General features: G+C 34.5%; 1 pseudogene; it reads right to left on the bottom strand.

Annotated features, from left to right (window-relative positions):
- Positions 1-4,604: 4,604 nt before the first annotated feature.
- Positions 4,605-12,601, bottom strand: part of LOC104879970 (uncharacterized) — a 32,689-nt pseudogene continuing 24,692 nt past the window's right edge.

The raw sequence follows: 12,601 nt of genomic DNA, 5'->3' as shown, positions 1-12,601 counted from the left end.
ACACAATTCCACAATATTCAATAATTAAATGAAATACATATGAACGTGTGACACAGTCATACAATGCACTGTCGTTCTCGGGCTTTCATCGAAGAATATGTGTCCACACCCAAATACACTCTCCATTCGGAGTCTTCCCGGGGTAAACTTTTGGGTCTTTCACCCTAGGGATCTCTTTCCCTTCTTAATTCGCCTCACACGGGCCTTTACTTTTCATCACTATTCATTTTTCTCTTTCTTTTGCCATTTCATGCACTTTTCACAGTTTTTATCCTTTCTTCACACAACCATGATGCAAATGCATGCCATAAGGTTAATTACTCTCATTCATATGTATCACCAATATCATTAGAATTATAATCATACTACAATTCCAACAATCCCAATAATCCAATATAATTATTTTCCCACAATAAAATCACCAAAAATATTCCAACAATTTCTCAAAAATTCACATATCAATAAATTATAACTTATACCACAATTTTATAATTTTCCAACCATTCCAATAATCAAACATGATTATTTTTCCACCATAAAATCGCCAAAAATATTCCAACAATTTCTCAAACATTCACATATCAATAAATTATAACTTATACCACAATTTTATAATTTTTCAACCATTCCAATAATTTTAACAACCCAAAAGCAACCATTTATCACTCAAACAAAATTTCCCGAAATCACAAAAATTCCAAAAAAAATCCCAATCATCCAATAAAATTCCTACAACACAAACATTACCTATTTAACTCATAATGACAAGATCTACAATTTTTTTTTTTAAGGAAAAACGCATTTAATTAAAGTTTTAGGATTAAGTTTCCCTACCACATATCGATGAATCAGACCGTTAAAATCAAGATTGGCCACCGTAGAATTGTTCCTCTCATCAAGTAGAACACTTCCTCAAATTTCCAGGCGAAATGGGTGTCGTTCAGCCATCCAAACGGTCGGCCAAAGATCCGGCGGAAAGCTTTTCCCCATAATGTCGAGAACTTTTGCCACTTTTCTCTTTTTATCTTTTTCCTTTCTTTTCTTTATTTTTAAAAAGCCCACTTCCTTGGCTTTCAACCTAGCCACCCAAAATCCCTTGAATTAATTCCTTTTTCTTTTTATTCCATTTGCTTTGTTTCATTTCCAATTCATGTCATTTCATTCTTTTTTAACAACACACAAATTAATTTATTAAACACCAACCCAAAAGTTTAATTTTCTTAATTTTATTATTAAGTAATTTAATTTAATTTTTACTTAATTAGTTCAAATTAATTAAAAATTTTCATTTGTTGTTTTCGTTTTTCGTTTCCAAAAAAAAATTTATTTCTATAATCCTAAGAAATTTTGTACCATAAGGTGGCACAAAATTTTCAACTCGCCTAATTGACCAACAAAATAATTCAAATTTCGCCAATCCAAAATTAACACGTGTTCTCCAATTACTTTTATTTTTGAATTTTCAACCACCACTCAAAAGAAGACTTTTCAAACTAGAAATTGTAACGTTACCTAAAATACCCGATCATTACATGGTTTCAAGAGCCTGGTAAACTCGAAAGTGATCATGCCATTTTCTGACTTGCACCTTACATGTGACAAATTCTCATTAGTTAGATGCACGTTGGACGCATCTTTCCCATCAATTTTATAATCTTCCAGCAAAGCAGTGCAGCATGACACCGGAACTGAAGATGGGGGCAGCTCCCGTAGAACATGCCTAACACGGTCACCAACAATATGAGCATCGTCATCAACACCAAATTCAGTTTTTCCTTGTTCAAATTTGGTAGTGGGACTTTTTTTCTTTCACTTTCATGATGAGCTTAAGGATTCATCAACCAGGTGCCAGTATCTATTGAAAAACCACATAGAATCGACTTCCACAACATATTCATCTTCATTCCGATGCCAATTGTAATAAGCATGGTTTTGGTTCTTGATATCAAAACTACCGTGTCCAAAACTGGTTTCTCAGTACGCAGAGTAGTTTGGTTGTGGCACTGTCATGTTGATTGCCAAGCCTTCAATGTTTTCTCCATCACCAATGGTTATGTATATGGGTGCAAATTGGTCCTTTACAGGAGCGCACATGCCATTGATGATATTGTATGCAATGTTAGATACACATTCAGATCTTTCGTATGCATGAACATGACCAACAAACACAACATCAACTTTGTACTCTACAAACCATGACTCGAACATGACTCTCATGGTTTTCCCTTCCATATCCCTCCTAACAAACTCAACATAGTTCATCTAAAAAAAAACTCTTCATCTTCATCCCTTAACCGCACATTTGGAATCATAATGCCTTGACGAATCTGAGACATCACATTATCAACTGCAAACAATGTGGTGTACACTTGTACTAACAGCGGTCAGAAACTTAATTACAGTAATGGTAAGCCGATCACAGCTAGAAAATGTTGAAATAGCTGTGAGTAAGCTCCACACAGCAAGTGCAAAATCATTCAAGCACTCCTGAAACTCCTCCTCATATTTCTCAATATAAAGGCTAATATTCTCACATACTGCAGCTCGAAGCTTATCAACAACTACAAGCCCATCCCAGTTGTCCTCTTCAAGAATTGGATACCTCATAGTAAGGTACACTTTTTAAACTTACTCATTGCAGCCATATGCTTCCCAGACTGCACATGCTGAAAGCCCACAAATCGAATCTGAATAGCAAGCAGCATTCCCAATATATACATGCGGTTATACGCCACATACAACCTCATTAAATACCTGCCCGTAGTAAAAAACACCATGGCATAAAGCGAAATCAAATTTGTTAGCCCAAAGGTTCTCCTAATCGGGTTTTGATGATAACAAACCATGGTTAAATGACTAATTGGTTTAAATGTTTAAGAATCTCAGGTATAAACTCGAAAATCCATCAAATGACCAAAGGGATACAAGATCGAGACGCTTGGAAGACTTGTGATCATAGGAAACTAATGTAAGATGAATGCATGAGTGCACTTAGGATTTTCATACGTTTCATGCATCTTAGGAAACTCGGTTTATTCTTTAAAACTTCGATTTCATTAAAACCCGAATTTCTAACTAATGTACCTTAGGCAAAATGTTTTATAATTGGCTTAATAATTTACCTAAAGACCTTGCTTAAGTGTTAGAAAAAAAAGGAATCAAAAAAATAGGTTTACGGGGCCAAAAAGGCTCAATCGGTCGAGGCTATGGCCAACTAGCTCAACCAGTTGATGAACCGATCGTCCGATCAAGGACCAGTCGAGGGAGGTCAAAAACCTTTTCTCTCTCCCAGTAGCCTTCTCTTCCCGGTCGAGGTGTTTCTCTTACCGGTTGAGGTCTGGTCAAGGACCAGTCGAGGCCTGATTGAGGCAATAGTAACCTATCATACATTAAATGCTCCAACTGCTAGTGAATCGGTCGACACCTAGCTCGACCGGACGAGGTTACCTTTTGCTGTTTTTAACTCACGAGCTTAGAAACCTATAAATTGAGAGCTCCACTTCATTTATTGATAAAAGAACAATTCATTCAATAACCTACCTACGTATTCTTGATCAAAAAGCTCTCATTTCTTTCATAGTGCATTAAATCACCACTTGCATATCCTTTAGTGCACTCTTGTGTGTCATCCTAGCCTTGTCTTGTATTTAAGCTATCCTTAAGCTAGGTTGAGGGATTATATCTTGTAAAAATCTGAGTGTTAAAGCCTTCAAGAGGGTTGAATCTTGAAGAGGTTGTATAAGAGCTCATTGGAGCCGGAATCCAAGTGTAAGAAGATTGGAAGCTTGGTTGAAGCTTCAAGTTAGTGGAACTCTCACTCGGTTAGGAGGTTGAGGAGAGTGGACGTAGGCAAGGAAGTGTCGAACCACTATAAACCTGAGTTTGAATTCTTTAAACTCTATCTCTTTACTTTGCTTATATTTGTTGTGATTGAAAAGTTTTTAAAAACTCAATTCACCCCCCCCCCCCCCTTTTGGGTGTTTTTCTTAACTAAGCATAGCCTTTGTTTTCTCAAAATTTATAAGAAACACATAACCACTCCAAGCCGAAACCGTGTAGAGGTATCCAAAAGCCGAAGCCTGGGCCCAAGCAAGCGAACCCATGTTGACCGCCTGAATTTTCCAACTCATTTTTTTTGCATATACAATGAGACCATTCTATTGAGAATGTGAGCGATAGGTGCAGACCCATGTTGCTGCAACCGAACCAAGAGCTTCAAATCAACTGAACTCTGTTTGTTATCGGTGTCACAAGCGATGTGGCTATTACAAAAAAAGAAACCGTTCCCGGGGAAAAGAGCAAGGCGATTGGTTTGAGTCATTACAGCGCGGGAACGTAACTGGTAGGCTGTTTTACACACTTCAGGTAGGGTGTGTCATAAGAGATAACTAGGGAGGTGAAAAAAAATGTTGTTGTTGGCCAGATCTTCCAGCTACCCCAGGTAAGTTGTTGTTGCCTGCCATTGCCGAAGGAATTACTAGAACTTCAATGTTAGAAGTAGACAAATCAGGATTCAGGATGACAGAACCCATTCTAAGATTTTGAGATGAAAGTTCATGAGAGGCACCGTTAAAAGAGAGCACTGGAGATATACCATCTTGGATTTAACCCTTTAACCATCCTTGTAGAAAAGGTAATTCTCAATATTTTAAGCCTCTACAATGTAAAAACTGATGCAGATGCCCAAACTCGATGGACTCTAGCAAACTAGATATGTGCCCAAGAACTCCACGTGATGCACTATTGGCACCTCTGAAAGTATCTAGGTTTGCAGAGCTCCTGTGTTGGTTTTGTTCCATGGGTTGCATTTCAGTAGAATCCACGACATCCATTTTGGGGTCCGGAATACCATTTTCCATTCCATTAGGGACACGATTAATTTGTGTACTTCTTGTACTAGGATTTAAGCAAGAAAGCATAACAGGAGAAGTTTCCATGCGAAACACCATATAATCATATTGGCCAACTGCATTTGCATCTACTTGAAATTGCATTGAACCATAAGAACCCATTTGTACCTTGCTTGAACTAGTAGGCCTATTAGCGTGATACAAATCTATTCTTGAATCATCCCTTGCAAATGAAGGAATGAATGAGAAAGATAAGGATGCAAGGTGTAGTTCGGAAGCCAACTTGAGATGGTCACCAGAATAAATATTCGCCAAAAATTCTGCATGAGGAGAATAGTGCAAGTAACCCGTAGATATTGCTCTTGTCATTGAAGAATTTGAATAATCGAGATCATTGACCTCCGCAGTCAAGAGAACTAGAGTACCACAAGGATGAAAATGCACAGCACAATGTGAACGTCTTGTCTTCAATATAATGGTGACGAAGTCTCCCCTCTCCTATTGAAGTGTCATTCGTATAGCTTGTGCCCTAAAGCAACCGCAAGTAGTTCTCCTTTGGCATGGAAAGCAATAGAAGCAATAGGAGGGCAAAAATCACGAGATCCTATCCACTCCTTAGTATTTGCATCCCATATACAAACTTCATGATCTAAACTCCCACTTGCAAGTATTTCAACATGCACTGGGTGGAACCTAACCACCCAAGGTGTCCTTTAATGACCAGTTAACACCTTTAAGCAGCTTCCAATATGGCAATCAATTATCTTTACAGTGTGGTCACCATGCGTGGAAGCAAGTGTTTTTCCATCTGGACTGAATGATGTTGCAGTAGTAGACCTCAGAGGAGACATCGAAGGACAATATCGAGCTAATAAATGTTGCAATGAATCTACCTCTACCCTTTCACTGACTGCTAATGTAAAGGATCCCCCCAATACACACCCAGATATACAAATGGGGGCCCGAAGATCATATAAAAAGTGAAATAAAGAGTATGGATAAAAACATAGTAAAAACCTAGGAAGTAAACAAAAGATACCTGCTAATGGACATAAAGAGAGCCTCGTTTCAAGTGTTGATCCATGGGCCAAGATTAAGGGGATGATTCTAAAAAGGATTTGAACGCAAACAAGGGCATGATTTCAAACATCAAATTCAAATATGGACCCACATATAGATTTCTTTCAGATAGAATCAATGGCATTTAAAAAAAAAAAGAATGAAAACCAAAACACAATGAATGAGCAAACAACTAGTCTGAACAAAATAAATTGTGGCCCTTACTGCCCTCACCAAATAATAAAAGATTGAATATTCAAAAACAACCAATAGAATCGAATATAAGTGAGAGCATAGAAAGTAACGAGAAGCATACCTGCACAGTCTCAACTCCGATCATTTAACTTCAAGTTGTTGCTTCTCTCTAAAATCCTTTCAAAACAAGTGTACCACCAGTCCTACTCCTTCCACGAACACCAAAAAAATTCCCCCCATTTTTCTATATCTCTTGGCTTCCCCTAAAAACCCATCTGCTAGTGCCTTTTATAACAATTGACAGCCATCCCTAAGGACTCCTCCTCTCTCCCAAATTTTATCTCATCCACCAAAAAAACTTTTTTTAAAATTTCAAAAATGAATCCATGCATACCATATAAAGAGTCCTACCTTTTCCAAAAACTTCTCTATTGATAGATTTTTCTATAAAAGCTTCAAATTATTAAATTAAATAAATAAATAGGAGAATAATAAAATAATAATAAATGAACAAATAACAAGATAATAAACAAATAAATAAAATAATAAAATAACTAAATAAATAAAAGTAATTGATAATAATAAAAATATAATAAATGATTAAATAAAGGTGATTGATAAAAATAAAAATAAAAATAAAAATAAATAAATAAATAAAAATTGAGCATACAAGTCACGCTAAAAATGTCTAGTGGGCCTAAGTGAGTCTAAGTGTCCTAGATGGGCCTAAGGTGGTACTTAATGGGTCAAGTGTGCCTAAGTGGGCCCAAGTGAACTAAACCCAATGAAGTGTCTAAGTGGGCCTAAGATGGTGCCTAATGGGCCAAGGGTACCTAAGTCTAAATTAGGGTTGCCAAGGGTGAGACTAGGTGGGTTTAACTAAGTCTAACCTAAAGTTCACCTAAGTGAAGCCTAATCTAAACTTGAAGGATAGCCACGGCCATAATGTAGAGTCGGATAAACCCCTCAACCAAAGTCTCCAAAGTGACTCAAAAAAGATAAGCTACATGAGTAGTAATGTGCTGCCAGGGAATTGTTGTAAAGTACTAAACGAACACATAATAAGACATGTGCTAGAATGACAAAATAGAGGGTCTACAAAATGGAATAATGATAGCCCATAAAATACCAATAAGAATATTAATAAATATTAAGAATTAATTGAAACAACACAATACACAAAAAATTTACATGGCACGAGAAACCTCCTACATTCATGAACATGACTAGATTACTAGTTATTAATAAACCAGAATTGTACAAAGTTTTTCTTCTTTCATAATATTTCGTATTTTTTACACAGAGATTAATTGTAAACACCAATCTTTTTTATTTTACTTGGAATCCTTGAACCAAAAACTTACCTAAACTTCTATCAGAATTTTTATTTTTACTTTTAATATACATGTGAAGTTATGAAATATTAACACTTAAACTCACTTCAAGTAACTTCTATACTAGAACTAACTCCCACTAACTTCTACACAACATGTGCAACCTTATTGTATGATACTATAGCCATATCATTTCTAAAGGAGAATATGGAGAGTTGGTTTTAGTTTATCAACATTTCTAACTAGTCTCTATATTGAATAATGCCATTGAGCTTTTTATCAAATTCTATGATAATTTTCAAAGACCCCTTCTATTTAGAACGTAGTTCCTCATAGCACCTAAATAGATTAAGAAACTGGAGTTTTATCCAATATTGGTGAATATCAGCACCTCAAATGTTTGTAACAAACCCCCTAAAGCAAATTGATTTAAATAATGGAATATAATATTATTAAATATTTGGAACAAATTGAAAACCAGAATCTACAATTAAAAACTAAGATTTAGAAGAAAAAAATGTACATTGTCTTCCTTTTTTTGTGGGGCCATATGACACGTGGCATAATAGAAAAATCAAAAAGTAAGTTGTCATAATACATGTAATAATTATTACAAAAGCATATGCCTCAAATATAATGCAAAATATATGATAAATTAAAGGGCATTTATCTCTCTATATGGCTCTTTGATTGTCATAACTTTCCTTATTTATTATTTACATATATCACAACTAAAACTTCCATTTCGATGATTAAATGTAACATATAACATTTAAGGTATTAATTCACCTTCTTCTCAACACCCCTCCTACTCCTCTCACATATATATACCTACCTCCATAGATCTATTCTCAAATCACTGGAAGAATCAATTAAGGAAGGGAATATTGAGGTTAAATATTTGCAACATGGCAAAGTTAACATACGTGATTCCAACAATGGTGGCTTTCTTTCTTTGCAGTGCCATGGCCATAGATCCAAGGAAGATCAATGATAAGAATGTTCCATGGTATGGCCAAGTCATACCTCCTGAGCCCTTTCGAGGTTTCTATGGCAAGATAGTTCAATGCATGTGGAATCTAGACCCAGGTTGTGGCAAACAAATCTATGCACATATATTCAATGCGTCCAACAACGTGGATGATTATTGTTGTAGCAACATTGCAAAAGTAGGTGTAACATGCAATAGATACCTTGGTTGGGCCCTCAGTTTGTTTGAAAAATTCAAACGTTATGCGGGGTTGATTGATAGGAGGAGTAAAATAACATTTGTTGAATGTACTAAACGAAAACTATAAGTAGGTAATTTATGGGTGAATATGTACTTGTTTCAATTATACTCTTGTAATAAGACATGTTTTTATGAAAGTTAAAATAAATCTTTCAGTTGTTAACAACATATATAATCATCGTTTCTTCTCAAATCCTGCTACTATAAAATTAATTTAGATTGTTCAAAAATAGAAAAACATGTTTTGCTATGACCCAAAGTCCAAGTGACTTGAAATTCAACTCATTACCTGAAGTCAAAGGTTTGACTCTAAGGGTTATACTATATATAGGTTGGCCACCTATGTTTGCCCTTAAATACTCACCTAAGTTAGGCAACTAAGGTGAAGTCAAACATCAATATCACCTAAGGCCTTTATCGCTTAAGTCAAGCCTCAAAGGTGAATTTAAACCTCAACCCAACCTATCCACATCTCAACCTCTTACCATACTTCAGCTAGGCCTAGGGGGTAAATTCAAACCTTATCCTACATCAAGCCTTTGCCACTTGACACAAGCCTCAAAGTTTCATTGGAGCCTTGTCCTTACCTCAAAACTTTGCCATTTTACTTAGGTCTTGAATCCTATGCCCACCCAATGATGAAAATATCAGTAATCACGGATATATCGGTATTTCGATTTTATGAATATATCGAATATATCAGAGATATATCGACAGATATTTTGACACAAAATATCGATAGACTTAAAATTGATCAAAACTTATAAAAATATAAAATAAAACTTTTATAAATGAAATTAGAAGTATAATATACATTTTAAAGTTGTTTTGTTGAATAAATTGATACATACATACATACATGCATACATACATACATATATATATATATATATATATATATATATATATATATATAATATTGTACATGTCAATAAAAAATATAAATTTGATAAGTGTACATTGATTATTAAACTCTATCAAATATTATTTGATGATAATATTGTGATATTTGATTATAATATGTTTAATTTTAAAATATATTTAATATTAAAATTATGATACAATATAAAATAAATGATGATAAATGTATAATTTTTTAATATTTAATTAATATATTAATAATATTAAAAACACTATGAAGAAAATTATCATGATCATTTTTATAATTTTTCTAATCAATTAAATGAAAATTTTTCATTTAATTATAACATAGTTATAATTAATTTGTTCTTTAAAGTATTTTTTAAATATTTTGTTATATCCTAACTTTTGATATATATATATATATATATATATATATATATATATATATATATATGTTTGGTGCATATTATTTAACAAAGGGTAAACTTGCCACAAAGATGATTAATCACTGTTCCCACCTATGACCATCCAAGTCCAATTTGAGAAGTGAACTCAATCCTTGTCCCACCTAAGTCCCTTGCCATTTGAGGTAGACATCAAAGATAAACTAGAAGCCTATCCTTACCACAAATCTTACAATCTTAACCAAGCTTATAAATTCATGTAAACAAATTTCTAATATAATTCATACATCATCATGACTTGCTAAAAAATCTGTCACCAAACAAATGGCATTACAACTTATACAAAGAAACAAAAATAAAAAATAAAAAATTATCAGAGTAAGAAAACTCAAGCAATGGCAAAACTTTGCTTGAATATTAGTGCAAATGCCAAGCTCTTCTAAAAGGTTGAAACTCAAAGTAAGCTTGGCTTTCACATTTTAGGATATAAGATACAATAATTAAGTGAAAACCAGGTAATGAGATCTATAGCCATTCAAAAGAACACTCAATTGTTTTTATTTGCAGAAAGAAAGGTACAAGACATGATCTATCATGAGTATTGATGGAGTATTATTTATGTTTCGTATGTGTGTATTTATATATACACACACACACACATATATAATCACCTAGGCTCAATAAGGAAAAGGTAAACAAATAACAAATTCACTCTATGTAAACCTTAATCCAATCCACAAAGCTCAACATAAAATACAATTTGATTGCTTGGTCCTACAACTTGACATCATTAAACATCTTTCTATTTTTTCCTTCCACAAAGTCTGATTACTACCCAAAAAGTGCTATTTTACACCTTTAATGCATTATGTTTTAAGCACTTTTGTGTAGTAGTTCTCCATCTTTAGTCCAATTGGCATGTTAAGGACCTAGCAATGTCTTCTAATCATATTTGTAGCTAGTTTTAGTGTTTTGACATCTTTTTGGATCATTAAGACAAGCCAATCAAAGGAGAAAAGCAAAGAGAAGCAAGGAGGAAAACAGAGGACAGCAGCTGCAGTCTTCGTTGGCACTTTTGGAGCACTTCCCGAAGTCCATTTTCTACATGCTATATACCATTTCAAAGCTCAGGAAGTCAAGAATCCAACGCTTCAAACCGTGTATGATTTGGAGCTGAAACGAGGAAGATATGGCTTTCGGAAGACAACTGCTCCAGGTGTGCGAGAATTTCGCACACCCCCCTTTAGCTGTGCGAATGGTGTGCGAAGTTCGCACACCTCCTCCAGGTGTGCGAAATTTTCGCACACCCCTTGCGTGCTCTGTTTTTGCCGACTCCACTTTAGATATTTTCCTATGTAATTTTTGATGTAATTTCCTTTCCTATCCTTGTAACTAACCAATCACAAGCTTTTGCTTTTGTAAAGACTATATAAGGGGTGGAAATTACCTCTGATGAAAAGATACGTATTACGTTTGACACTTAGAATAATTTTTACAGAGCTCTCTCGTTTTCCATTTTCTCTCTACTATTTTCTTTTTCTTGGAAGCCAAACAACCTCTGAGGATGTTTTCTCAGAGGATGAGAGGCTAAACTTTTGGTTTCTTGGAGTGATGGAAGCTAGGTGAAAAGTCCAGATGCAAGGTGGAAAACGCTCGTGCATTAAATTCAGGTAGTTGGAATTCATAAATGGCTTTTAAATCCAAAGTTTTGCTTTAAATCCCTTAGAATCACTTTGAATGACCAATACATGGTAAGCTTCAGGTCTTTATGGATGCTTATTGCTAGATCCATATTAGTCCATTAGTTATCATGTACGAGTCATTGGAAAGCAGTTCAAGGTGAAGACCTATAGTGTCTAAAGCCATTAATGGACTTTGACTACCATTTATATTGATTATTATGGATTAAATCTTCATTGCTAAACCTATACCGGTTCGGGAAATAACTATAGGTTAAATCCCCAATGCGAGGAGAAAAATCCGGAATTTTCCACTTTGCATTCTAAACTTGATCCTAGCAATCCTGAGCTCCGGGAGACTTTTCCTTCTTCCATTTTTAATTAGTTTATGTTAATTTAGTTTCAAACACTTTCAAAACAAATTTTATTTTCTTTTAAACTTTAAGTTTTTGATTAAGGAAATCATTAAATACAAATTCTAATTTTGAATACATCACTGGTAGAATGAAAACCCATCCCAGAGTTCGACCCTAGAGCCACTATACTATAGTAGCTTTACTACATTAGTATGAGGTCATAGGTTTTATAAATGTTTTTGATTAAATGACCCATTTGGAGTTACACAATGCGAATCAAAGTCCAAAACAAACAAAATAAGGCAATCCTCCAAGATTTTTTTGCTTACTCCCTACAAATGAATATGTTAACTCAATAGGTTCTTTCTAAGTAAAAAATGTGTCACCCAAACCATTCCAAAAAGAGAGAAAATTAGTTGTCACAATAGTCTTGCTTTAGAACATTAATGTTGTGATTTGGAGCTAACCCAAAAAGTTATTTCCATTGGAATAATTGAGAAATCTCTTGTTATAGGAAATGAGGGGAAGTGTAAGAGGCAATTCAATACCTTTGGAACATCAACTAAATTCTTTTTTCTCAATCTCTAGACCCAACATTCTAAATTTCTCTTGGAAAGTAGATGGAATCT

This window comes from Vitis vinifera, chromosome 8 (genome assembly GCF_030704535.1).
Source record: "Vitis vinifera cultivar Pinot Noir 40024 chromosome 8, ASM3070453v1".
In the NCBI taxonomy this organism is placed as follows: domain Eukaryota; kingdom Viridiplantae; phylum Streptophyta; class Magnoliopsida; order Vitales; family Vitaceae; genus Vitis; species Vitis vinifera.
This window is presented reverse-complemented; position numbering and strand designations above follow the sequence as displayed.